Source organism: Petromyzon marinus, chromosome 8, assembly GCF_048934315.1.
Source record: "Petromyzon marinus isolate PM22_M1 ecotype Great Lakes invasive population chromosome 8, UKy_Petmar_22M1.pri1.0, whole genome shotgun sequence".
NCBI classification, from domain to species: Eukaryota; Metazoa; Chordata; class Hyperoartia; order Petromyzontiformes; family Petromyzontidae; genus Petromyzon; species Petromyzon marinus.
This window is the reverse complement of record NC_133674.1, coordinates 12,481,604-12,509,436: the sequence shown is the minus strand read 5'-3', so window position 1 is coordinate 12,509,436 and position 27,833 is coordinate 12,481,604. Positions and strand designations below refer to the sequence as shown.

At 39.5% G+C, this 27,833-nt stretch overlaps 1 long non-coding RNA gene across 1 annotated transcript in view; it reads left to right on the top strand.

Annotated features, from left to right (window-relative positions):
* The window catches only part of LOC142924109 (uncharacterized), a 36,589-nt gene extending 9,724 nt beyond the window's left edge, over nucleotides 1-26,865 (top strand). The window contains exons 2-3 of the long non-coding RNA XR_012941269.1: nucleotides 25,814-25,886; nucleotides 26,663-26,865. This is a non-coding gene — a long non-coding RNA (uncharacterized LOC142924109). The remainder of the gene's footprint in view (nucleotides 1-25,813; nucleotides 25,887-26,662) is intronic.
* The last annotated feature ends 968 nt before the right edge of the window (nucleotides 26,866-27,833 follow it).

The following is a 27,833-nucleotide window of genomic DNA, read 5'->3' as shown; positions in this document are numbered from 1 at the left end:
TCCAAAAAATACGTCTGTGACTCAGTTGAACTCACTACACATTCATATTTACATGGTCTAACCTAAACAAACCTCTATTATCGATAACATTGGTTGCGGAAGCCTACGTGTTGAAGTGTTTAATTTTTGTTTTACCTTCATGCATAGGCTTTCACGACCCATATTATGATTCATAATTGGTGTATTTTCGGTTGCTTCGTGTATTTTTTTTTAATTGTTATGATATATCTTTAAGTTGTAATGGCGTGAGAGCCTGACCGTGGGCTGATGTCCTCTTAAAATCTTCAACTCAATTTTTGGTTCTCAAAGTGACTAAGAATCTCGCTCCTCCATAATTACCGTCAACTCTCCCTCGATGATAGAAAGTATGTTACACTTCAAACAATCAAGTTATCCCTTGTTTGTCTCACATCACTGAGACCAACTTAGTCAAAATGTATTTCAACACGTAAGTGTTTTAAATGAATAACATGAAAGCAGGTATGTGTTTAGAGACTATAATGGCACACTAATTAATAAACGTTTTAAAATTCATCTCAACCCATTGTTTTATAATTTTTTGCACGGCTAGCAGTGCAAAAAAAAAGTTTTAAGTTTCCGTATTAGTGATTCATTTTATGCAAACAGGGTCACGGTATGTTAATCTGCCTGCAGCAGCTGAAACCCGGGTTCAAAAGTCAACAGGTGATAACAGCACATGGAGAATAGGAGTGGGGATAAAGCCCTCATTAGTGTCCGCCAAAAAAACTAAAAAAGAACCGCAGAAAATCTCTGGGGGTTAGCCAAAGAGAGCGGCTTGCATCCTTGAGAATATACAAGAGGGCTCGCTCCACCATTTACCGTGACAAGAAAAAATACATATTCTACAGCATGCATGCTTGATTTTTGTAACGTACGTTGTTGTGGTATAATGCTTACTGAAATATGTTATATCCAGTCTCAAACCTTTGAACAGCGGAATGGTCATGTAAAGAAATCCGATTGATTATTTTTAATCTTAATGTAGTATAAACATAGTTTTTAAACATCACCTATCTTTGTGCAAATTGAGAGCTCGTTATACATGAAATATACAGTACAATACACTGCATATGGAATGCCTCCAAACGTACTGTAACCTATTCACAGAATATGATTCCTTTGTTTACAGATACGGCATTTATGTTATTCTATTTGTGAACTGTGTTGCTTGTTTTTGTTATTTATTCTATAATTTAGCCTCATTTTGTGTTCAATAATATATATTAGCATATTTAAATATCCACAAATTACACTTAATATCCAACATTTATGCACGTGTATTTATGTTCTGTTAATATGAAGTGATAGTAGAAGACAAAGTTGTGTTGGATTAGGGTTATTGGGATTGCTCTATTATTTATCCACATCAATAATGCATAATACACGTTGCCCGCTTCTGTTGTTTATTGCCAATGTTTGCAGAATGCAAACAAAATTAGGACAAAGAAAGTAATATAAAGCTGCGAGATCCAGCGCAATCTTTGTTTACTTCACATGTAATTTAGTGATTAATTAATTTGTAAACAAAATGCATACAGCCACCATTGCCTTTGCGTTAATTTGGCTAATTTACAATTAGCCCCGTTTGTTTTGTACCACTGCCCACTTTTTCCATTTTAATTATAGTGCCACAGGATGGCATTTTCCTGTGAAAAATGCGGTATGCTCTTTATCACGTGCAGGCAAATAACCAGTGTGGCTTCAAAGCGCCTCTCCGTGTACCACACACCGAGGGGGCCGTTGTGTAAATTCAGCTGCAGTCGTGGACTCAAACAGGAAAACGTGACGAATCTTGAGACCGTGAAACAGGACATCTTCGTCGAAATGATGCAAACATTCCGAGTGCAAAAACTTGAGTTTCCCAATAACAAAAAAATCACTGTGCCAATGCAACACTATGGAGAGGGTGATGTATTTTTTATCCCTTGAGAGTAAACAAAACTATAATATAGTCCACTGCCACAGAGCGTTCTGCTAGTTGCCAAAATTCGGCACATTATATTTCAATTATAAAAATGTACTCTGGCCTTTTGTAATTATACGTTGCAGTATGTAAAAATAGAGAGCAAAAATAGTAATCTTATACTTATTTAAGCAACATTTTAGAACTATTCTCACCGATAACACCATACAAAGCTATTTTGAACATGTGACATTTTCTGAAACCCACACGAAGTCTGTGAAACTTAACAAGTTGCGCCTTGATGCAATGTGCCATTTGTACTTTTCCTTAGAGGATTTTCCGACTGGTACATTCTTGCATCATTAAGACATGCAAAGGTAGGTTTCTGCATGCACACACCTCAGCAATAAAAAATAGTGAATTATACCTCATTGTTTTCCTTTTAACTTCGGATTATTCTTATAATATAGATTTATTTTTTCAGTGTCATTATAGATCGTTTGTGTCTTCAACAGCAAAATATTTCAACTGCACTTAAAAAAAAACAATGGCATTATTACAGCCCAAACAATGTCATCTGCGCATGACTTTTTCTTCTGAAAAGAAAATAGTTTGCTTAATGAGGCAGCACTTTTATGCACTCGCATGCTCATTCGGATTTCATTTTGGTCACATTCCACCCACATTGCTCTTTCTTGTCCCCTTGCGGATTTTCAAAAGAACTCTTTTGGTTCTTCGAAGACTGCAGTTACCCCCTCTTTTTTTTAATGCTGCCCAGATTTCATTTCCCCAGACCAAGGTCAGGTAATTACAGACGACACAGATGCAGCAGCAAATAAACCTGTGGCTGTTCTCCAGGGAAATCTTTCCAGTTTCTGATCCCTGAGCTGTGGCACTTTTAATTCAGTGACTTCCGAACTGGGGCAAGGGGCTGTCTCCTGTGTAAAGCAGAAGGACACAAGGCTTGCACCTGCGTTGCTTTGTGAACCACATTCCTATAATATGTATTATTCCGTTACGTTTTCTTCACTCTTACAATGTTTGTAAAATATTTCCAAATAATGCTTACATTTAGAAATGCACATTTTATTATGGTATTGTAATGTGGCTGTCAATACCTTGAGCGAAAGCATATATCTTTGCCCAACTTGCCTGGTATGGAGGAGGTGGTGAGATGTTAACTATCTCGTATAGTATGGAAGAGTCGTGAGTTCAATCCCAACCATGATGCCTGTATATTTGGAGTTTGCATGTTCTCCCTGTGGTCACGTGGATTTATGGTCCTCTGGTATTTCCCTCCACATTTAGAAACATGCATTTAAATTATTTGGCTGCTATACATTTCTGCATGATAAGCCACTTCGTTGAGCAATTATTTGTTGTCAGGTCACTTAAAACAAAAAAATAGCTATATAACTCGGTGGGCCTTACCTGGTAAGATAAAAGTTTTGTTCAATTTAGACTCTTGTCACGTGTGTTATGTTCTTGCCATATTGTAACATATAAAAAAATAATAATGTAATGTTATATAGTGTATTCAAATCCCAACCTTCTCCTTACCAATTGCAATAGTCAATCTATTTTCTTGCTGCTTGTCGTCTCTGGTTTCATTTCTAATTCTCACCTCAATGGTTTTAAAATGGAGCATATCTGGGAGTGTGGCCACCACGGAGAGGGAGTGATGCCGAGGGGCTCATTGGATTGCTGCAACGTGGCATTGGGAGGGATGGCAACAACTTGTTGAGACCTTGATGCAGCAGTGGAAAACGCTTAAGTGATTATGATAAAGGGGAGTGATGATCTACTGCTTTAACACGCTCCTTTAAATACATATTTTGGCAATTCTTGACATATTTAAGTACCCTTTATGCGTTCAACATATGTTTGCTATGTTATAACATTGTGACTCTTTGATGTCTTCATTTATGACTTTTGAGCTCCTGCCAACAAACAACATCAGGTGATCTGTTGTATATATTGGCCTTTTCCAAAAAATTATATAAAAAATAATTCTGCCATTTTTTTAAATAAAAATCTATAAAATAAATAAATAAACACCCTCAAACCCGCTACCTCCCACAAGCACCAAGCATCTGGAGGTCGTTAAAGGCCATTAAATAATAAACTCCGGGGCAAAGGGAGGTTAACGACGATCTGAAAAATCTCCAGATTGCCAAAGGACCGCATGCCATGACCTGCTTGGCGCTTTGGACAGTTCACAAACAAATATCCAGACTCACAGGCACGGACACAGAGCACAGGGCAAACGGACAGTATAACTGATATATATTTTTTTACGGAAAAAGTTAAAGCTTGGCTATAAGAATAAGTCGACTTTATAGACTGTAGTATTCCTTATATTATTTCTTATTGTATCTTTCTATCTACGTGACTTTACCAAGAGAACCAAAGTACATGAGTTCCTGTAATCACGAAAACTTAAGTCCAAACTAAGCGATATCTCTGACCTCGAGAATAAAAAGCACGGATCCCTGAATGCATACAGGGAGCAAAAAGTAATAAAACCCTTGAAATACCGGAGGTAACATCTAATGACATTACAAATCTTGGTTAAACATAAACCAAATAATAATCACAAGAGATTAGACCTAGGGTAACTCAAAAGAGATACAAGAAAATAGGTCAAACACACAAGACCAGATAATATGTATTCCATGAAACCAGAACCTCTCCGGCCGCCTTTGTCTTCCAACAATTTGTTTGACACAAACACATGGTAGCCATAAATTCGTATCAAAGGTGCGTCCCCTCCCTTAGCAGACACCACGAAGAGAGGGGTTGGGAGGGCAAACAAACATCAATTTGATGTAAAGCAGCCCGCCCAGAGTCACCAAAGGAAGAGAGGGGGGGGGGTAATCAGGCGCGGCCGCAGGAATAGAGCATGACGGAGTAAGCATCTGTTTTTTTTTCTTGCAAGAGACGCGCAGAGGGGAGACATTTTCAGATATAAACAGCAACACGACACGCAATTTTAAGCTCGGCAAGGGACAGCGAGACAGCAGCTCGGAAGAGGACAGCAAGCCAGCCCCGGGGCATGGCCTCGAGATCAACAATGCGTGTGGTGCATCGCAGAGAAGAGGGGCGAGGTGATGTTAGGTGCTGAGTTCGGCATGGGCCGACAGAGTATCGCTGAAAGTTTATTCGACATTCATCCTGATGTTTTGAGTCGCTTGCAGAATCGAGGATTGCGATAAGCTGTATCGTACTAAGCTATAAGAGTTGCGTAAGGGGTGTGCAAATACAATTTTCAAGTTTTGAGAGTGAGTGATCCAGCCAGCGACGAGCAGTTCACAGAAAGAGCCCTCCTGGAAGAAGTTCATAGTTTAGTTCATAGTTCATTTATTTGGTATAGCCCTGTGAGCCATTCGGCTCTTGAATCGGGTGCAACCGCAACAAACAAAAAACATGAACAAGAAAACATCTTAGAGTGATTATGTGGCTGTGCAAACAGAAAATACAGGAAAAAAAACATCAAAATATTCCTGAAATAGCACCGTACACCAACGCTGTGTGCAAAAATCCCAGTGGGATGCAAGTCAAATAACAACAACAACCACAAGACGACTAAGATTAAGGCCATCAGTCTAACTCCGCACTACAATAAACAAAAACATGGCCAAAAACAAAAAAAACTTTTCGAAATCACCAAAATAAAAGCCATAAATCCAATGTAACAGTGATCATAGGGACTGTGACCGAATTTTTAACAATAAACTACATAAATAAATTATAACACCAACATCTAGAGCCATATTTTAGGCCACTGAATAGCAGTGGCATCTAGGGTTGTACAACTCCTCTAGAGCAGTTTTGAGTGAAGATCTCATAGGTAGTGATTCAAGTTGCAGTTTATTGGCAATAGCATTCCAGACCCTGGGGGCATCAATAGCAAAGGCCCATCCTCCAGTTTTTGTACGGCAATAGGGAATGTGAAGCTGGTAAATGAGCGAAGACCTGAGGTCAAATTTGTTCTTTAAAACAGAGAGGAGATCCAGCAGGTAGTCTGCGGATTTTTTTGTAAGTACATCGTGAATAAATAAGAAGGGTGAAGAGCACGAAAGTTGAGCAGCAACGACAAAGCGCAGCCCTGAAGTAAGGGCGGGTGTCCGCGTGAAGCTGGCAGCTGCACGATTAAGGAGAGAGCAAGAGAAATGAGATGGAAAGAGTGCCGAGCGACGACAAGCAATCAACCTGGAGAAAGGGCGGAAAGCGCCAAGCATCGACCAAGCCAGCATCACAGAGAACCAGCTCCACCGAGCGAGGGTGTCTGCCACCAGCGAACGAGCTGCACCGCCACCAGCGCCACCAAGCAAGGGAGACAGCTGCCAGCGGACAAGCGTTGTGCCGACTCGGCTCATCCAGCAGGGGAAAGAGCCTGACCGGCCGCCCGTGAGCGAGAGTGTCGGCGCCAGCGAGCGCGCCGTGGGTTCGACCCACACGCACACTGAGCGGCACCAGCTGGGCACCAAGACAAGAGTGAGGAACTGCAGCCAGCGGACGAGCTGCGGGCGCTATCTGACGACGGATCATCGCGCACCGACGGCGAGCGTCGTGCCGACTCTTCCACCCAGCTGTGGACGAAACTGTGGCCGCCCCGAGCAAGAGAGAGAACGAAGCCGTTTGTACGACCCTCCCCCACACTCACACCCTCGCGACGCATCGCCCGGGGTCTGCTTTACGCAAATAATTGAACAAGTGGCAAAGAAGACACACAACACGCATATCGGGACAAATAAGATTGTTCCAGAAAGTTGTGTTTCAAGAAGGGTTGCCATTCCAAGGTGGTGCATTAAATATCAACTGATCGTGAAGAACATTGCTGCCCATTGAGTTACGTGGATACGGTCATTTAGAAGTATTTTAGTCGTTCGTTTTTTTCTTTTTAATTGCATAATCTTACCAATTAATTAATTGATAACTACTCTTGCCTTCGGGACATGTTTCTTTATTGCCCTTCGTATGAATATCGTTGCATGAATTTTAAGGACTTTTCCTCTCGCCATGTATGCTCGCGCACTCTGAGGAATAATCGATTGTACTGTTACCCAGCTAACAAACGTGACCATTGAGGGTTAAATGTATAGATAAATGAGGGGAACATCTCCAGGAGTACTGTGTAGACAATTCCAAGCATAAAAGTTCGCATATTAGAGTGTTAAGGTTTGTTTAGAAATTAAAATTGCTTAACACAGTAGTGTCTGAGTGGTGCCTTCCTAAGTTCATGCATAATAATCTTAATTATAAGAACTGTATCCTGCGGTGAGATTTGAATTTGGAGACCTGATATAAACACACTAAGACATAATCAGTAAATGTTAAAGCAAAAATAATTGTATGATACTGATTGATAATACAACCCTAGCCAACGAAGCCGAGCTTAATCTAGCATACTTACATCACACCTGCATAACTTCATACAATTAATTGTCTTATCCCGATTGATAATACTACCCTCGACTACTAGGTTGAGCCTAATTATCATACCGGTGTGCATTAGCATAATAGCACACATTCGTAATTTATGCGCATAATTAAATCAATTAAGATAATTTCGGATAATTACGCATTTTTCCAATTTCGTTCAATTTTTATTATTTTTATTACATTTTCAATACCCGGCATATACAACAGATCCAAACCACATGAGGACTGTTTGGCTACCGAGAGTCCGACGATTAGGTTCTTGGTTATCATTTATGTATAGAGGCACAAGAGGTGTTGTTCGTAGCCATTTGGATTGTAGATCATAAATCCTTGCATAGCAGCATCATTGTGCCCAAATACGAAAGCATTAATTATTCAAATGGAGCATAATTTTAAAAGTGCTCAGCTATTTAGAAAATGAGTGCTTGGAGATTGTTTAAATAAATGAGTGTTCAGCCAATTGTGAGTAAGCAAAATGGAAAATAAATAAATCAGCAAGCCACAATTAATCATATAGAGTACTGCAAATCCTGCATATAACCATTGTTTGTTTGGCATATTATCTCGGAACATTGGAGTAATATCTGCTTCGTATTGAAATGAATGAGTCGCGGATATAAATCGATGTCTAAGCAGTAAATCCATCTGCTGGCTTTAGAGGACATCAACTGGATTAAACTCATGGCCCTCAGAGCTCGCTCGCAGCAGGCATGTGTTCACGATGTGTGCTGCAGTCGACCGCTGTCACATTTAGGTGCTTTTTTTATTTCGAATTTGTGGAATTAGTGATTGCAGGTTTGTCTGTCTCTCTGTCTGTCTCAGTCAAAGCAATGATTGACATATATTGATTTAAATGGTCGTTACTGAGTGAATATGCGAGTGATTGATACACATTTTCATTATATTCTAGGAGGGATAGAAACCTCACATTTTGCAGAATTAAGGTCAGCTATGCTTATAACTATAAGCATATGGAAACCAACATTTTTAACCCCCAAAATATTAACGATTGATTGCAACTTATACATCAAAGTGTATACAGCAGTACAGCATAACTACAATATTTTGAATGAAATAATAATGTAATGGCCACAAATGTTAATTATTTTAATCAGTGCAATGTTAAATCAACAAATGAGTCGGAGTAATTGAGATAACATAATGATCAATGTCCGCTAGCTCTGTAGTTTATTAATGTATATGGCAATCTTTGGTAATTCACACGTAATATTGCACCATGCACCAATATAAATGAATCAATCAACAAATAAGTATAAAATAAACTTAGTGGTTACAATAACATTTACTGAGCCACTTTGGATGGGGTCCAACAATCAATATCCAAAAGGCACTGGGAAATATGTTGTGATACATTCCATATGGTTGCATCGATGCAGTAAATATAGATTCATAATTGTTAAAAGTAAACTAAGTTATGCATATTAAATGAAGCATGTTCAACAACTCCACGAATAGTGGTTGTATTTCTTTTTCATAAATAATGGCTTTAATATGAATTAAAATACTATTTGGAAAAAATGCATTCTGTTACGGAGCTGTGGAACATAGTACAGTGGCAATGCTGACCTTTTTAAAATGTAGTTTGTTCATCGATGTCAGGGAAAAGCATTAAACCGGCAGTAGAAACAGACAGTGCTTCTGGAAGCCTTCATTATTCTTAGGATCAATGAAGCAGTCACATAACACAAAGATAATTACAGCCCAAACTGGAACTAACATGTGTCTCAAAAGGCGTAATCTACTGAAGCCTAGGGTGCTATGCAATTAAGAGCGTGTATCTCCTCAATGCCTGACGAGATCAATATTGATTGTTTTTTTTAGGTACGCCGTGGCTGCTTCTTTTCAACACCTTGCACTGAGTGGTTTGTGTATTTCATTCGTTCATTTAATAATAGTTCAGCAGTTTAGCAATAATAGCATGTGGAACGTCATTATTCTTTCACTACCCTTGATGCGATTTTTTGTCGTGATTATGGGATTCACTTATGCTGAAAAAGAGTACACCCTGTATTAAGTTTGCAATTTTTTTGGAAAATTCAAATTGAGAGCATACCCAAAGCTAAGTCCCACAATTTCCAGATTATTTTTAGAATTGGACCCATCATGACGAATTCTTCATCGACATGTCATGAGGAGCAACCACTCTTCGGTGATGTCAACAGAAGGCCTCGGTAGCTGGAGATTGGGGCTCGGGGAAGGGAGTAGAGAAAGAGGAGGTGAGAAATGTAGGTGTTGCCTGAATAATGTCGAAGAGAGTGAGCGGGATGTTAAGACAGTGAGTGTGATTTTGTATTTGATTTAATTAGAAGCCAGTAGAGGGACACAAGAGTTCTGGGTGATGTGGTTTGATTTATGCGTATGGGTAAGAAGTCTGACAGTGACATTTTGCTTTCTACTCAATACATAATCATGTATTACTCACTGAACTTTTGTGGCGTCTCGCTTATTTAAATAAATACTATAAACTAACACTAAAATATGCATATTTGTCTCAATAGTTATACTACAGCTGTATTGGAATTACATTTCATTTGACTAACAGTGCGTTTGGATGGCTTCCGAGAAATTAGGCTAATTGAATGCAACGCCACAGCACAACTATGCCACTCTAATGAGTCTCAATAGAGTACAATTTAAATGTCTGTGATTGTTCCCGTGAAGTTGGCTTTCAATGTGTGAAGCCTGCTGGCTGTATTAAATATAACAGCATTATATTCCCTACTCATTTAAAGTAGGTGTATATATCAAAGTAACCAAAACTTTGCACTTGTGATTTAAATAAATGAATCAGAATCCTCAACAAACTGACGGCGAATAAAATCCACACTTACAATTAATATGGACACATGTCAAACTGAACATTTGTAAATCTGAAAATAAGAAATATGCACGTGAAAGTAGACATTTTTTGCACAAGATGCAAGTGTTATGTGATTTTTGTGGAGATGTAAAGGTTGGATGTATGGCTAGGGGAGGGACCTGGGGAGGGCCAAGCCTTGAAAGGAAGGAGACCTGGAGGGGGATCGTTGAACGTAAATTCAATGCACAGCACTCATTTGAATGAACAATGAAATTATATTATATTCTTAGTTTTTTCGGTAAAGTCACGTTGAAGAGAAACAACAAAATAACAAAATATATATAAAACAATAAAAAATTCTCACGACGTTTCGACCATAACTCAAACGGTCATCATCAGGTGTGTCGGTTTGCATAAATTTATTTTGAAAACGGCATATTTATTTATTTATATATATAAAAATAACGTTTTGCGTCACGCGCAACGATTGGCAGTTTGCCCAGGACTAGTCCATCTATTTTTTGAAAAGAGGAGGGGGGAGACGAAATTTGTTTTTATGTATGCTGTCTGAAAGCCACTGTAAGCGTGAACAATCAATCAAGAACTGAAATGATTTATCAAATCTTTCCAATGATTGCTAAGATAGAATCCATCTTCTCGGTTGAAATTGTCTCTGTGCTTGTATATGTGGATAGCCTCATGAACGAATCTCTCATGGAAGCCAGATGGCTTACAAAGAACCTCCGTCTTGGAAAAGTCAATGGCATGTGAGCCTACTGAATTAGAACAATGATCTGCTACGGCCGAGGTGTTGGTCCTACCGTGTTTAAGGTCTGCTTTATGTTCACGAATGCGGTCCGAGATATGGCGTTTGGTTTCTCCAATGTAACTACTACCACAGAGTTATGGTCGAAACGTCGTGAGAATTTTTTATTGTTTTATATATATTTTGTTATTTTGTTGTTTCTCTTCAACGTGACTTTACCGAAAAAACTAAGAATATGAATTACTGCAGTCACGAAAGCTTTAAATCAAAAAATGAAATTATATTTACAATAACAGCGTGTTTAGCTACGCACATTTCCATTGTTATTTACTTGAGAAAAGTTGTTGAACAAAATACGACCTTTTTTCATTGCAAATGTTATTTTGTCGTCAAAGTGTGGCATTTAAATATTTTTTGAAATGTAGCATTATATGACAAGGTATTCACCTATAATAGTATGTACATACAGTAGTCCCTATGTACATGTGTATCAGATACCATATATGCATGTACTGTATGGGTTTCATACATCAATCATATGCAGGTGTATCATCTGCATGAACACGAAAGTGCTTGCCCTGAGTTTTTAAGTTAAAAGATTGCTTCTAAAACATTGACAGAATTATTTCCTGTAATATGTTAATTTGGTAATTTGACTGTTTTGCGGCATGCATGTAAGAGTAAATATCTTGCACTGCATGCAAGCCGTTCACATGTTATTTTGTAAACAAAAAAATATGCCTGTCATTCATCTTACAAACGTAAGTTTTAGTATCCAGGAAAAACTACATGTTGCAAGTTTCCCTGAATAATTGACTGTAAATCCTTTCTTGACATTTTTTTATTGTCGTGTTGGTGCAGTTGTGGTTCAACTTACTCATGTAACTTCAACTTACTCTTGTGTTGCGATCGAAACATCGTGATCTATTATTTTTTCTACCTACGTGACTTTACCGAAAGAACCTAAGAGTATGGATTCCTGCAGTCACGAAAGGTTCAAATCAAGATCTTACTCATGTATTTTCACGATCATTTCCATAAACATTAATATACCAAAAACTAATTTAAACATGTGTTTTGAAATGTCTAATATGTAGCTGTAACTGGGCACTCTTTGCCTGTTCCCACGTATTGATTACACGCCCCCATCATTTTGTCAATAAAAAAGTGTGAAACATTTTACACAGTCCTCATTAATTTAATTAGTAAATGGTTGAAATTAATAAGTAGTTGAATATGTGAGTGATGGGCATAATCATTTAACTCAATTATTGTAGCCCCAGATTTTTGGTAATCACCATTGCCATACCTCAAGAGAATGTGATGCCCAAACCATCTCCCTCTGGCACATTAACTAATCTCCTTGCTCCACCTCCAAGTTGGTTATCCCCTTGGACTCGTTCACACCTTTGACTGCCCTTCCATAACCAGTCTCATCCGTTGGCAGTCATCCCTTCTCCTTGTGATTTGGGTTTATTTCCCGGTCCACATGTTTCTCTTAGTGTCTGTCATGGGCCCAGACCAAAAAAAAAATCACTTTTTGGTACCACCTGAGGTGGCAAAGTCTAGAAACGATTTTTGTAATCCTCCATGTGTGTGGGACATATTCTCAAATGATAACCTTTGCGGAGTGGAAGCTTAGTTGTAGTTACCATGACTTTTATACCCATACCCTATGACAGGCGTCCAGAATGATGAAATGGGCTTTATTACTGAAAAACTACCTAGACCAAAGCCTGTTAGGTCACAAACTGGTCTTTATTGGTTTAAATAGACAATGAAAACACAGGATAATAAGGAATACCATAGTGAGGTATAGAACCACTTGAATATTATAAACATTAATATTTGCATATACATGTGTAATTAGCAACTGAGACGAGACGTCGTGTAGAGGGTACTTCTTTATTACTCACACTGGGCACAACACAGGCCAACACTTGTTCTTCCGCACACTGAGTATAACTCTAGGTATTAACACTTCTCCTGGCTACACACACAGCCGATCACTCGGCATGGTTCCATTGCCCTCACTCAGCTACGCCGCTGACTGGCGGCGTGACGATGACGGCGATGGGAACCACGCAGGAGATCTTCTACGTGGCCGGACGACGGAGAGAGATGTTGGCGAGCAGCGACGCAGCCAGGACCCAGGACCCCACACACGAGCCCCGGGTCCGCTCCCCCTTATATCCCCCAGGTGCGGCTAGGCCCTGCCTCCGGCCACACCCTCTCGTGGAACCTTCAAGCAGGTTCTCAGAGTATCTCAGCTAACCCCACCTGTTACCTTTGCTCAAGATACACCTCCTTCTCTGATTGGTTGGTACTTAACCGTGCCCGTACCCGTGATTCCCTTTCCGGCCAGCAGGTGTCTCTACTATCAACTCCCCCACCTATAAACTGGCACGTTTTCTTGTTGATATACTGCGACCTTTCACTAGAAAAACCACCTCTGCGGTACTAAATTCTACTCACCTGGTATCGACAATCAAAGGCATTTCCCTGTCCCCAGACGACCTGCTTGTCAGTTTTGATGTGGTGACCTTGTTCACCAAAGTTCCAGTACCTGACACCATCGCTATCATTGAAGACTTGGTTCATCAAGGACTGCATACTGATGTGCCCCCCCTGGTGAGACATTGCATAACCAACACATACTTCACCTGGAATGGAACTTTCTACAAACAAACTGAGGGCACCCCAATGGGCTCCCCCCTGTCTCCGGTTGTAGCCAACGTATTCATGGAAACATTTGAAACTGACGCCATCCAGACTGCCACTCTACGCCCAACCTTATGGAAGAGATACGTGGATGACACTTTTGTCATCTGGCCACATGGCCAGCCTGTTCTAGACCAATTCCGGGACCACATCAATTCCATACACCCAGCCATCAGATTTACCATGGAGGTGGAAAAAGATGGCAAGCTACCCTTTTTGGATGTCTTAATTAAAAGGAGACCTGATGGCTCAATGAGCCACTCTGTCTACAGGAAAGCTACCCATACAAATGCTTACTTGAAACCGGATTCCCACCACCATCCATCCCAGAAGAACTCCCTCATCAAGACTCTATACCATAAAGCCCAATGCATTTCCGACCAGGAACACATTACCAGTGAACTCAAACACATACACCAGGCTCTCAGGGCTAATGGTTACTCCGACTACACAATCCGCAAAGCCATCACTCCAGTCATGAAGAAGGATCCTCTTGTGGAGCCACTCAAAACCATCATCTTACCCTACATTGCAGGGGGCACTAAAAAGATCTCCAAAATCCTGAATAAACACAAGGTCCAGGTCCGATTCAACACAGTACATAAAATCCGTGATCTGGTTCCAACTGTAAAAGATGCTGTTCCAGACATACAGTACCCGGGCGTTTACAAACTAAAGTGCCTTTGTGGTAGTAGCTACATTGGAGAAACCAAACGACATATCTCGGACCACATCCGCGAACATAAAGCAGATTTGAAACACGGTAGAACGAACTCCTCCGCCGTGGCAGATCACTGTTATAATTCAGTGGGCTCACATGACATTGACTTCTCCAAGACGGAGGTTCTTTGCAAGCCAACCGGCTACCTTGAGAGATTCGTTCATGAGGCTATCCACATATACAAGCACAGAGACAATTTCAACCGAGAAGATGGATTCTGGCTTAGTAACCATTGGAAAGATGTTTTAAACCATTTTGGTTCTTAATTAATTATTTCATGGTGACCTTCAGACCGCAGCTCTTTCGCTGGCATTGACTCTTAATACTTCTCACACCATGGTTAATGGTATGGCTTATAACATGCTTATAACAGTGCCTCGCAGCTGTTTCTCTCCTCTGTTCCGACCATGATGGACTCGTCCGTCTGAACGGGGCTCGTAGCTATTCGTGTTGCTAAAGTTGAGGGTAAGAATCCTCCCATTTTTTGGCCATATAGCATCGTGATATATAACGACTTATTGTTGGTAGTTCAGCTGATTGGAGAATATATAGAGTTTATTGATAACATTGAGGTAGTTTCTATTTTAGTTTTTTTTTTTAATCTGTTTACTATATGGTATTCATTATATAGTGTAGTGTATACCCAGTTACTGTTAATAGCTCTGCTTATTGAAGAATATATTGAGTACATTTATTATATTGATGTAATTTAGAATTAGGTTTTCTTCACATCGGTTTACTGTATGATAGTTGAGTTATTGCAGCCCCTTTGGCGTCCATGCACTAGGTGCCTCTGTGGATGTGTAGGCTTTGACTTTAACATAGCTATTTCTGTGACCAGTCACAAGCTAATCCCTCAACTGTTTCAATGCTAAATTCTCCTGTTTGATATGTAAACCCCTTTGTCAAGGTGCCTCACTTCTCTCAACCAGCTTAAAAGACGCTGCAAATCTTAGCAGCGTTCATTGTAGCTCTGTCGTCCCGACAGGTCTGTTCCTTTCACCTGAAGAAGGCCACTTGTGTTGTGGCCGAAACGTCGTGAGAATGTTATTGTTTTATTTTATTATTTTATTCTCATTCTACGTGACTTTACCAAAAGAACCAAAAAAGAGGTGTCACCCTGTCATTACACATGTGTTGAGGAGTTCCCGACGACGACTCGGAGACGACTTGATGGTAAGGGCTTTCGCCAAAGGTTTATTAAGTATATTACAATAACACAAAGGGTGTGACAACTTCCCAGGAGTTAGGGGTCCCACACTAAGTCCTGGTCCAGCCCGGCTTGCTCCGGTCTCTCTCCCTCGAGTCGGATGGGGGCACTCGCCAACCCCACCGACCGGGAAGAGCAGCACCTCCTATGGCTACCACCGGCTTGACTCCTGACTCTCGTCGATCCCTCTCTACCCCTGGTTCCCTCTCCACCCTTCTCACTCTACCCGTTCCCACGGTGACCCCGCTTTCGTCACGGGGTCCCCCTTAAATACTAGACGAGACATGACGTCATCGAGCCGCCCAGCGCGTATGACGCCACGTTCCGTGACGTCATCGCACTGGACGGCACACATGACGTCACTTCCCCATTTTACTCCTCTACACATGTAATCCCATATATATAGTTAGTGATGGGTCTATGTGAAGAAGGTTACATTATAGTTATCAAGCTCTGTGTGTACTTAGATGGTGTTAGCAAGGGTAACCAAGTCCAGAATCACCACACTGTGCATCAATTTATACTACTACCACAGTAATACCATCAGAATCACCACACTGTGCATCAATGTATACTACTACTACCACAGTAATACCATCAGAATCACCACCCGGTGTCAGTCATCAAACTGCTCGTCTATCTCGTCATCTAACTCCCCGAGTTCAAAGTCAGGTTCTGGATCATCCTGCAGTTTTTGGTTACTGCAGCTTTGTAACCTGCACATGTCTGTGCATGTCAGTCCATTTGACAGGCATGTGCAGCTTGGCATTTTGGATGAACGCACACACTTGCATGCTAGGAGTTCTAAGACCACATCTGGTGTGGGTGGCGAGCGCGTCCAGTAAATGGTCAGCTTTCCATCATCGACTGTCCATCCACACTCAGTCGGGCTTGGCACCACAGGGTTAGCCTGCAGACAGCACTTCCAGATTACTTCCTGATAGTTGGCTCGTTGAACATGCATGTAGAGAGACAGTCTCTACATGGTGGCAGCTGGCTGGACTCGACTTCTCCCCTATTGGTGCAGAAGAGCTGGTGTAGCGCAGTTCGTTCACCTCACCAGTGCTGCTATTAGCAACGTACATGCGGCAGGTGAACTGCTCAATTTTCTGGAACAGCTCATCACTCACATTCCATGACTGCCCCAGTCGACTAAAAGTCTCTTTGCAGGAAGTGTCCTTTCTCACCATATTCAGAGCATTCCGCTTCCCTCGACCGGCGAATGCACTGACAGTGTCGCAGCCTGTGAAGGTGTGTAAGCCAATTAGGCTGTCACAGATGCTGTCTCCAAATGACCTTGCCAGTTTGCTGATATTGACAAACCGTGTGCGGTTCTGTGCCCCACACTTCTGGAAGATGGGACAGGTGATGTCCTTCTGGAAGCCAAGACAAAGCACCATGACATCAGTGTCCTCATCTGTGATGATAACTGCGTTTGAGCCCACATTTGCTGCATGCAATGCATGCAGGAGCAGACAGGTGTCAGCTTCTTCATGTGTAGAGTGCAGCTCTGCTACTTCCTCACACTCATCTTCTGTCAACTTGTAGCAGGTTTCCTCACAGGTCATGCACAGCACCTTGACATGCAGCATCTCTCTGTATCGTGGGAGTTTCCATTCTTGCACCAGAAACTTGATGAGACTGGTCTTGTTGGAAGGACTGCACAGGAATTTTCTCCACTGCTGGACGTGGTGTCTCCCTGCAAGGTTCTTGTACTGGAGAGTGGTGTCTGCACCCCGGTTCCGTCGTTCAGCATCTTTGATCGAAGTCTCTCGGTAGACATCAAAAACAACATCAATCCTCTCACTCTGTGCCCCCTCGTGGAGGACCTGGGTCAAGGCTGACTCTGCCACCTGTGCAAAGTTATTTTTGTTGCCATTAATTTTTCGACCAGGCTCATCCCATCAATGATGGAAGTAGATGGGTTTAGGATGTCTGCTGCAGGAGACATATTATTTTCAAGCTCTCTGGCAAGTGCAGCCTTGTTTGTTTTTCGTCGAGACCTATCAGCATTTGCCAGTGCCCAGGGCAGTGAGCCCAGTAGGTGGGCAAGGACGTCCTTCATATTCACTTTCCTGCTTTCAGCCACCAGGATCATGTGGCTGAACAGGTTTCTATCTGCCTTCAGAACCACATCCTGTGCTTTCTTTCCATGTTCTGTTTTTGTGCTGAAGTTGGAGAATGTCTTCAGACTTTGATGGCTGCTTTAGTTATAGCAATTTATCTGAATTTGATGGCTGCTTTGGCTATAACATCTTGAGCACCGACACTTTTCAGGGTCTGCAGCTCCCTTTTGAGAGACTTATTTTCTTTGGCAAGTTCCCTCATGGACAGGTTATCTGGACAGAGGAGGAGTTTTCTTTTCCCATCAGGGAAGATGTGCAAGGCTCCAGCAAACGACTCTCTAGCTTTCGCCTTATGTGCTTCTTGGTTGATTCTTTGACTTGGACAATGCTTAGGGAGTTCATTGAAGCAACCAGTCTAGAAGTGAGATCAGTCATTGTCATCACTGGAGGATTGCCAAAAAGCTCCATCCTGATGAAGAGGAACAGCTCATTGTATGACTGATTCACAGCAGCTTCGTACTGGGCTGTAGCATCATTATCTTCATTGCTGGAAACCTCTTCTTTGGAAACCTCCTCTTTGGTGTGGAGTCTATAGCATGACCTGTGGTAGTGCCCTTCAGCTGTTACAAGGTCTCTACTCACAATGGCAAGGATTCTGCTGTCCATTTTATTTGTGGCTGCACTCCTGATCTTTGTATCAGCTTGCAGTTCTCGACACTGTACCAGTACTTCTCTCGTATTCTTTCCCTTGGCATATTTTTTGGTTTTCTAAAAAAAATATGCACTCTGCATCATAAGTCCTAGACGTACTTGGGGCATGTCGAGCTGTTTTTTTAGATTGTTTCTCTTCAGCAGAGCCACTGGCACTTCACTTTTCTTTTGCAAGGATGCCATCAAGAACTTTCTTCATGGTGAAGATACTGCGACACTTTTTGTGGTAGTAGATTTCTGGAATCTGTCCCTCAGGAATGTTTTTGGCCAGTTTCAAAATTGGTGCACGATTGCGTATCTGAGCTGCCCTGAGCAGAGTTCTCCAGGAGTCAATACTTTGTGGTAACACCAGCTTATCTGTATCATCAGAACAGTGGATGATGCACTCCAACCATGGTCGCTTTGGTAGTGGGTTGTTACTTGCTTGTTCACCGGTGGCCATATTCAGTCAGTTTTCACCTGCACCATACAGTACAATCAGAAATCATCATTACTTTGATGCAAAACCTGAATTAATCTGCCAGTACTTTGGTTACATATTGACGGCAGCAGAGAGTTACAACCCAAAAGCGAAACTAACATTGATAAATGGTAAATGCATCTTAACTAATCTTAACTAAATTAAGGGGAAGTACTACAGGCGAATAGGCCAAAAAAATTCCTATCCTTTTATCAGGATGAAAAATTACCAGATGAATATACACAAAAATATAAGATTTTTCTGTATTGTGACTTTCCACCCATTCATTTATGCATATCATGTGTTATCTCATTAAATATGCACAAATTTGCATATTATGTAAAACACAATGTTGACTTAATAGATGAAGTCAGAACTTTTTAGTTTGTTTTTAATGTGATCAATAACTAATTGGTTGGTAATCTACAGAGGCTTTTGTCAAAATATTGTTCTTTCAGTTAATTATGTAAAATACACTTGACACATGTTAAAAAACTAGATTTTCGTATTTTTTAAAATATAATACCACATAAAATGAAATGACAAAAATATGAAAAAAAAATCCTTGTGAACATTTATAGCTATTCCAAGGAGGACGCAGTATGTATAATTATGTGGCTTTACCTATTATGGGTTGTCAAACTCGGCATGCAAAATGTCATTTTGAGAAAATCGCTGTGAGCCATGAGATTTGAGAGTTATACTTATGTCCCCCCTCTTATTGCCATGACAGCAATAGTAAATAGCCATATGTGACTAAGCTAGACATCTGCTCCAGAGAATAAGCGTTTCAATGATATGCGATTCAACTAGGTTATTTCTTAATATGCGGAAACAAATTGCGATGAAAGATGCTAAAAAACGCTAATTTAAGGCTTTGTTAACTTGGCGAAGTTTGTATAAAATCGTAAAAACTAACTATTTATAAAATATAAAAAGTTAGTTTCGATTATTTTAACCATCAATTATTAACAATAACAAAGTTAACAATGTTATTGGTAATAAGTGTGTGCATGTTATGTTTACAATTTATAGAAGCAAAATATAAAAAAAAACATCAAAATTGACAAACTGGACAAAAAATATTTTTGCTTGTAGTACCTGGCCATAACTAATAATCTTAACAGGTTCATTAACAATAAATTGAGGGTAAAGTTAGCACTTTAGACATCTTTACTGAACATAAATAATACAGAACAACCAGTACTTGCTTCACCTGCCAGTAAATGATCATGAGCAAACAAGCTGCTGGAAAATTCTAGATTTGAAGTTTTTCATGACTGCAAGGATCCATACTCCTTGGTTCTTTCGGTAAAGTCACGTAGATGAAAAACATTTTTTTTAGTCATTTTCATTTTATTATTTTAATTTTGTTTTCATCTACGTGACTTTACCGAAAGAACCAAAGAGTAAGCTGCTAGAAACAGAAGGAAAACAGATAGCGGCAATCTATTCCAGACTTAACTAAGTCACTGAAATAGAAGAACAAGCGTGAATAAATGCAAGAATATGTATGAAATACATGCCTTAGGGACAAACATCGATTTTGTAAATTATTTATTGTTTTAATTAACAGCAGAGGTGTTGGAATGTTTTATTTGTAACGTCCGGGGCAAATAGGCTTGATTGTGATAGGTGCAAATACAGGTTTCCTGCGAGAAAAATGAAACAGCTTCTCATTTGGAAAGGTTATCATGAATTATTTTACTTCTGTTGGTGTAACAAATAAAATGGCACCATTTAAAGTGTTGCCACCTTGGGTGCTACCGATAACTGGTCTGGCCCAAGGACGAAAAGTCCAAGCGTGCATCTCTCCGTGCTTTGTGCACTTTTCAGCTTCAGTCAATTATTAATTGTTAGTATCCATATTTCCGATCCATATATAGAATATCTTGCAATGTGGATAACTTTATTTCTCATGCACACTGGCGTGTTTATTTCCATTATGAAGATCAGCTTCCCAACGTTACTTCATCATGGTCTCTTCACCTGTTGATTTCATCATTTCGATCCTTCTCTGTCTTTGTGAATTGTCATATATACTCATTCAGTTTTTTCCAGTATTTTTTTGTTTTAAAAAAATGTGTTGCATAAGACTTTTGTTTCACTTATACAGTAATTATCTTGTGTCCAGATATGAACCCTTCTCATTAAGTTCATTAATAATTTCTTAGATTATCTCATTTGAGGGGCTTACTATGGTTATTGTCCTTGGTGTGCATTGAGATCTACATTTGGGAATGGATGTGCATTTTTTCTCAAAATTAATATCCAAAGTATTGTGCATTTATATTCTTAGGGCTATATGTAGTGTGCAATAGTATACAATGCATTTGCATATTAAACATTAACACCTCTTTGGAATTTTTGGAATGAGGTAGCAACCAGCTCGACCGTGACCTCTAATAACAAGCATTTACTCTGCATTATCCCTTATTAAATTCATCAGTTGCTCTACATTGATGCTGCTACAATTGTTGTTAACATTTACTTTACTCTTAAATTAATGAGTGCAGCGAAAATATCACATTAGAGCACACTTTAAGCCTATTAACATGTGCTCATTCTATATTTTCGAAGCCACTTCCCAGCCAGGGCATGTTTTCACTGGTGTGTTTCCAGTTCCTTGCACATGTCTTTTAAGCAGACCACGAATGAAGCTCGTGAATTAAACAAGAAATGTCAACTAATTAGTCCCCTTGCTATCATTTCCTAAGTTTTCCACTTCGCTTAACTTGTAACACCTACAACTCAGTAGTGAGCCTTATGTCTTTCCATATGTCAGGGACAGGTTTGCCTATTTGCGTAGCAACCTATGAGTGAGGAAAACCTCTCTGCCACACAGCGATACAGTAAGTGATTAGAATTGTATTAATTACAAATTCATGATGTAGCCACTAAGAAACGAAACATAAACATAATATACCGTGCATGTGTAGTGGTTTTTCAAATGATGTGCTGAAAGCTGACGCAGGTGCTTTGGGACCTATGCATGACATGTGGATGGCAAATAATGAGTATATCAGTATGTATATAACAACAGTAAATATGCCTATTATATACATCTAATGTATTTTTCCCCACACCAGTATTGTATGTGCCTATACAGTAATATTCACCAGCACGTCAAATGTACAATGGATGCGCTTCGTGGGAAAAGTTTCTCTTAATATATATTGTTTTACCCATGCATGCAATTGCAAAGCAATATTGCAATTGATTGACACCAAGTACTGCACTTTTAAAGTTGAGTTGTTGGTGATAAAGACTTATTGTTTTTGTTTATTTCCTTTTGTAGAAAAAAAATAATTATGCATACTGGAGGAAACATTTAACATTTAATTGCCACGTGGAAAATAATTTGGTTTAAATGCTGTATTACAGCTGTAGCGTTCTATTAATCATAAATATCCTCGACTTTTCTCATTAGTCTTTGCAGAACGGCATCCTATTATTCGCACTTTTTTTCGCGGATGAGAAGAGTTCTTTAGCAAATTCATCTTCTTACCCGCGGGTTATCCATGCTAAAAGAGCATTATACTCTAACCGTAGTTATCTGCATTATTTCGCAGATACAAAATACATATTTGGCATTTTTGTTCCTGCTATCTAGGGATTTCCACAATGTTTGTTTGCCCCGTGGATAGAAGGAGTGAACTTGCGGTTAACCCGATGGATAATACAATCCACGATGGAATTGGTCCCCCATGTCACCTCAGTAAAGTGGACTTCAATGAATACTATGTTGATGAGGATTGCAACCACGAATATTGTACATGTTACAGCATTAATAATTGGAATTGGTTATGGAAATATATTTGTTGTGAAGTTGGAGATTCCCATTTTATTTCCAGTCGACCAGCATTGAAACCCTCTTGCCCACATATTTACTTTGATATACGTTACCTACATACACAATGCTATTACCGTACACAGAACATTATAGATTCCGATCCAGTACATCACATACAGAAACTGGGTTTAAGAATTACCTTTTTGCGAAGAAGCACATGATGACAAATGTATATACAGTACTGCACATTTTCCTTCAATACGTTTACCTGACTCACTGTTATATCCATAACTTTAATAGCAGTCGAGCAAGCCTCTGGCATTGTTATAACTATTCCACTCAGCCACATGCAGTGTGACTGTACAATATAATCCTTGTTTTGGTGTTAAATTAGAAAAGGAGGTGCCAAGCAATTGATGGAATTCATTTTCAACAACCCTGTTCTAAGTCATTATTACGAGCCAGGTTTAAACATTCATCGTGTGGCATTCATTATCTGTGTTTTTGTGGGTGTTTTTTTTGCACAGGATACCTCTGTTCCACATTTTATAGCTTGTTTACAAATAGGCCATATAATCCTATTGGGAACATAATTCATTATTAGTGTGGTTTATGAGTCATTTTGAAAGTACGTTGTGGCCCAGACTCAAGTATTGTTTTGTGAGGAGTAATCTATCGTAATTTAACAGACAGTAAAGCAAGCCTAATACTGACTCTTAAGGATGGCACATTCACGTTATTTTATGTTTTCAATTCAACCTGAAGATGTGAACCATCTTAAATGGAGACAAAATAAGGTTCTGTTACATGACATAAACGTAATAATATTAATAATTTGCAGCCCTTTTTCAATCCACTGAGTGCCTCCCCACGCCGCGTCAGGAATGGGGTTTGTTCACCATAATTCACCAAGCTGGTCAGTGTGGGTCAGATATATTTCCCGTGGCCAGGAATCAAACTGAGATCACCAAGTTCATTGTGCAGTGCGCTATCCTGCGTGCCACGTCTATAATTAAAACACCGGGCTGTATATAAATTGCGTGTAATATATGTGCAGTTGGTATGGATTCAGAAATTACCATATGTATTATAACACTGAAATAGTATCACTGCCTATCCCATTAATACCACCAGTCTTTTAAATACTGCATGCACACATTGGAGCCTTGACATAAAGAGCATTAACCCCAACTGCGATTCATATATGGGAGTGGTGTTGGAAATGTAAAAGTATTTCTGTGTTGCCCATATCAGGTGTCAACGGTGAGTAAGTGATCTCTGGGGAAGGGTCTATTAGTGGAGATAAAAAAAATACCCACATGTCCTGGCGCCACAGTCTCCTTCTTGGTTAACGAGCTCTGGAAGTTTCCCTGCTTTAATTACGGGCAAATGGGTGGGTTAAGGTATCTTCCTTCCTCTACATTACACTCCAAAGCAGTTACTATTGATTCCCGTCTGCAGAGATGCCTGCAAACATTGCTGTTTGGGACGTCCTGATTGACAGGAGTGGTGTTGGGGTAGTGTGAACCAGGAAATGATGCTCAATCACTCGCGAAATGCAGGTTGGCAAGTTCATTACACCAGCGCCAAATGACCTCCCGAATTACACTAATTCAGACCAGTTTTGGTTTAGATTTCAAGGTTAAAAGGGGTCATTATGGTTATATCAATGTCATTTACCGTAATGTACTTATTTTGACATCTAGCGATATGATCGTTACCGAACCAGCATTTGTGTTGTGATGTGCGTATCTGCACCATGTCAGGGATATGTAGCCATCAAATGAAAGGTTGATTCACGTTATATCTGGTAGCCAAATGAAGAACATAATGATAATGTCCACCCACGTTTTACTCAAAGTATCTTATTTTCATAACTATTTTAAGGCAGCACAACTCGATTGTGAGAGATTTGTAATGATGAATAACATTTGATTGTGATTTGCATGACTCACATAATCCTTAAAAAAACGTTAATTCCCAACAAAATATTGAAGAGTTAAGCTCCAGCTCTACGATTTCGTATACAAGGGCTTTGCTGATGAGGCCATACTATGTCGGTGCAGAAAAAAAAAAACCCATACCCCTGAAGGCACATGTCAAGAGCCAGATTCTGAAACTAATCCATTTAAGGACCTAATTGCCATCGTAACACAAGGCCCTCTTGTCTGAATTTAAATGAAAATTTGTATTTTTTCCCCCTTATCTATAAAATTTATGTCATGCAACAATTCAATATTTCTGTAACAAAAAATGCGAATAGATCATTAGCTGTACAGTTTAAAGACCATTTTTTCATCATCATTCATGGCAGTTGAACATTCGGCTCGAGTTCATAGGCCGAAATGGTACCTTTGAAGATGTAAAAAATGTATATTTAAAAAAAGTTAATATTCGTACATGACAAAGATTTCCATATCCCTTTTCAAAAGCTATCACCTTGTGAAAGAACAATTAGAGTGTGTGGTCTCAGAAGCATATTATGAAACACATTCTTGAATTCTTTGTATATTTTGTTAAAATGCTCATAACTATGAAACTAAAAGTAGGGCATTACTTGCCTGCTGGGCACATACTGTATATACCTACTTGCTGGGCTGATCAAGACATTGTAAGGCTAGCAGTGGCATTGGAGAAGTTAGGTCAGATGTAAACACACGTTCCAAATCTGAAACTCGGTAATTGTCGACCATCTTAGTTGTTATCGAGATTCCATGTCCTTCAAACATTTTGATGAATGCTGTATGCTTTTCTTCACACTTCCGTACAAGTGGTTTTCCTCAACGATGTTGCACAACTATCCAGTTAATAAGGACACATGAAAAGAAAAGGAAACATGTATATGACCTTGCAAAATTAAAAACTTCAGAAATTAAGTATTATATTACGTCTAATAGACTTGGGGGTATGCACATGTCTTCCAACACCTATTTCCCTTTTGAGGCTAACATTGATGAATGGTTTTAATGATTAGTATTTCTACTTAAGGCTAACCGTGGTGTTCTCTTACCGTGGCTCAATTCCCATCATGATGCAGATCAAATGCAGCCTCTGCCATCCTGGTGTGTTACGTCTCCTCGTATTTTTACGTCCTTTCTTGTTCTATAGTATTTGTGTCTTTGTGGTTAAAATTAAATAGACAACTGTGTGGATTTTCCCCGTGGTGCTGGAGCAGAAGCCTCTCCTTCAGAAGTAGAAGCTCCCAGCACGTGGAGCAAAACGTTGGACATCGTGCTGAACAACCCACGGTACAACATGAAAACACATCAGAGAACTACATAGCACAGTCATATATTTTGTATAGCCTATTTATGTGCACCTGAGACAGCCCTTAAAGTAAACCGATGTATTTAAGATAAAAATAAAGAAGTGGACAAGAACAGGTTTGAATAATTTGGAAAACTGAATGTGATAATGAAAAGTAACATATTAACTACAATAATGTATCTAACCATTGTGTATTAAATAGACAACATGAACTGAAAAATGCACAAAGAAGCATGGAGAAACGAATGCTTGGAATTACACTGACAGACAGAAAGATGACAACGTGGATTAGTGAACAAATGCAGGTAAAAAAATAACAATATCCAAACTATATATGTAATAATGAATGGTGGTCGTAAAAGTATTGGCAGCCAAGGAATGGAATGCCGAGGGTATCCACCGAGGAGGCAGAGCAATGATCTCGTCAAGGCGCATAAAAAAAATCACGCGAATTTCGGTCATTCTCGCAGCGGCTTTTGGCTCGTCATCAAACAAAGGCAGTCAGTGCATCGCGCGCTTTCAGATGCGCTTTTGTGGCCGCCTGGAACGCTCTTCCGTCCAAAATTAGGAAGCCACTGGAGCCATGCTCTTTGAAATCTAGATTAAAATCTCATTTCTTACGAATAGTTTTTTGTTTGTTAAGTTTGTTGTCCTTCCCCCGCACCTCCAATTAGCACGGCTGGCTGCGTACGTGCGAAATAAGTTAAACATACATACTGAACATACATATGATTCATGTCCAGGTGTCTCATTGCAGGATCTTGGGAATCCTTCATCCAGCAGTGGATCGATCATTGATTTGAGGCCAGCAGAGAGAGATGAGTGCCACCCATTACACCTTTGAGTAAAGATTCGCGATTACTTTGATGGTGCGTTAACATTTAATGGTACTTTTGATGTTACTTATGTTTACTTTACAATACGTTTCTGAATGGGTATTTTAATAAGTAATCAATCTATCTGCTTGTTATTATTTGTTCATTTTAAGTCTAATCAAGTAAGGATAGTAGACAACCATATAGCATAGAATGTATTTACAAGATCGTAATTTGGTTATGTATATTAGCATTTTAGTAAATGCAAAGTAAAGTTTATCTTTACCAAGGTGTATAGAAGTTAAATACCATAGAGGTGCAGTGTTTAACAAAAACTTTTAGATAATCTTTGGAGACTGAAACAAATATATATGCAACACATATGTGCGGTCCTCTTAAAATGTATCTTATACAGTAAATTGTGTCAAATTATATCAATTGTGCGGAGTAGTGGCGCAGTTGTTAGCACACTCAACTATGAACCTGAATGCTTGAGTTTGATTCTTAGCCATGAATGGCGAGTTATATTTGAACTGGTCTTGGATGTTCCCCGTTTATCGACGTGTCTTGAGCAACATGGTGAAGTAGTCAAACAATCCTCATGACTGACACAGCATGGGGAAGCATTCATTCATTCAGAAGTTTAATTGACAGAGGGATTAAAATAATTAATGTGACTTTTAATGATTTAAATACAAACCAACCAAAACACACATACACATGTAATTGTATAAAATTATACATTTCACACCGTATGTTTTGCACAACTAAAATTAACACATTTGCATTTAGTAATGGGAAAAAGTAATTTTATAGGAATTTTAATACATATTAACCTCTATATATTGGCAATCATAACAAGCGAAATATGAATTGCATGAAGAATAAATATTAGGTTACAATATTTAAATAAGGTGAAAACTTCAAGATAACTCATTTTCACTGTATACATTATTCCTCTACATGTAATCAAGGCATTTTAATGTGCATTTCAAAAGTATCCAAATAATAATTTTCGAAATGACAATTTCCTTCGCAACCCGAATGCAAAATTAATGTAAATGTTAATGAATGCTACAAAATATTGCAGTATTTCAACTGACATTGTATCAT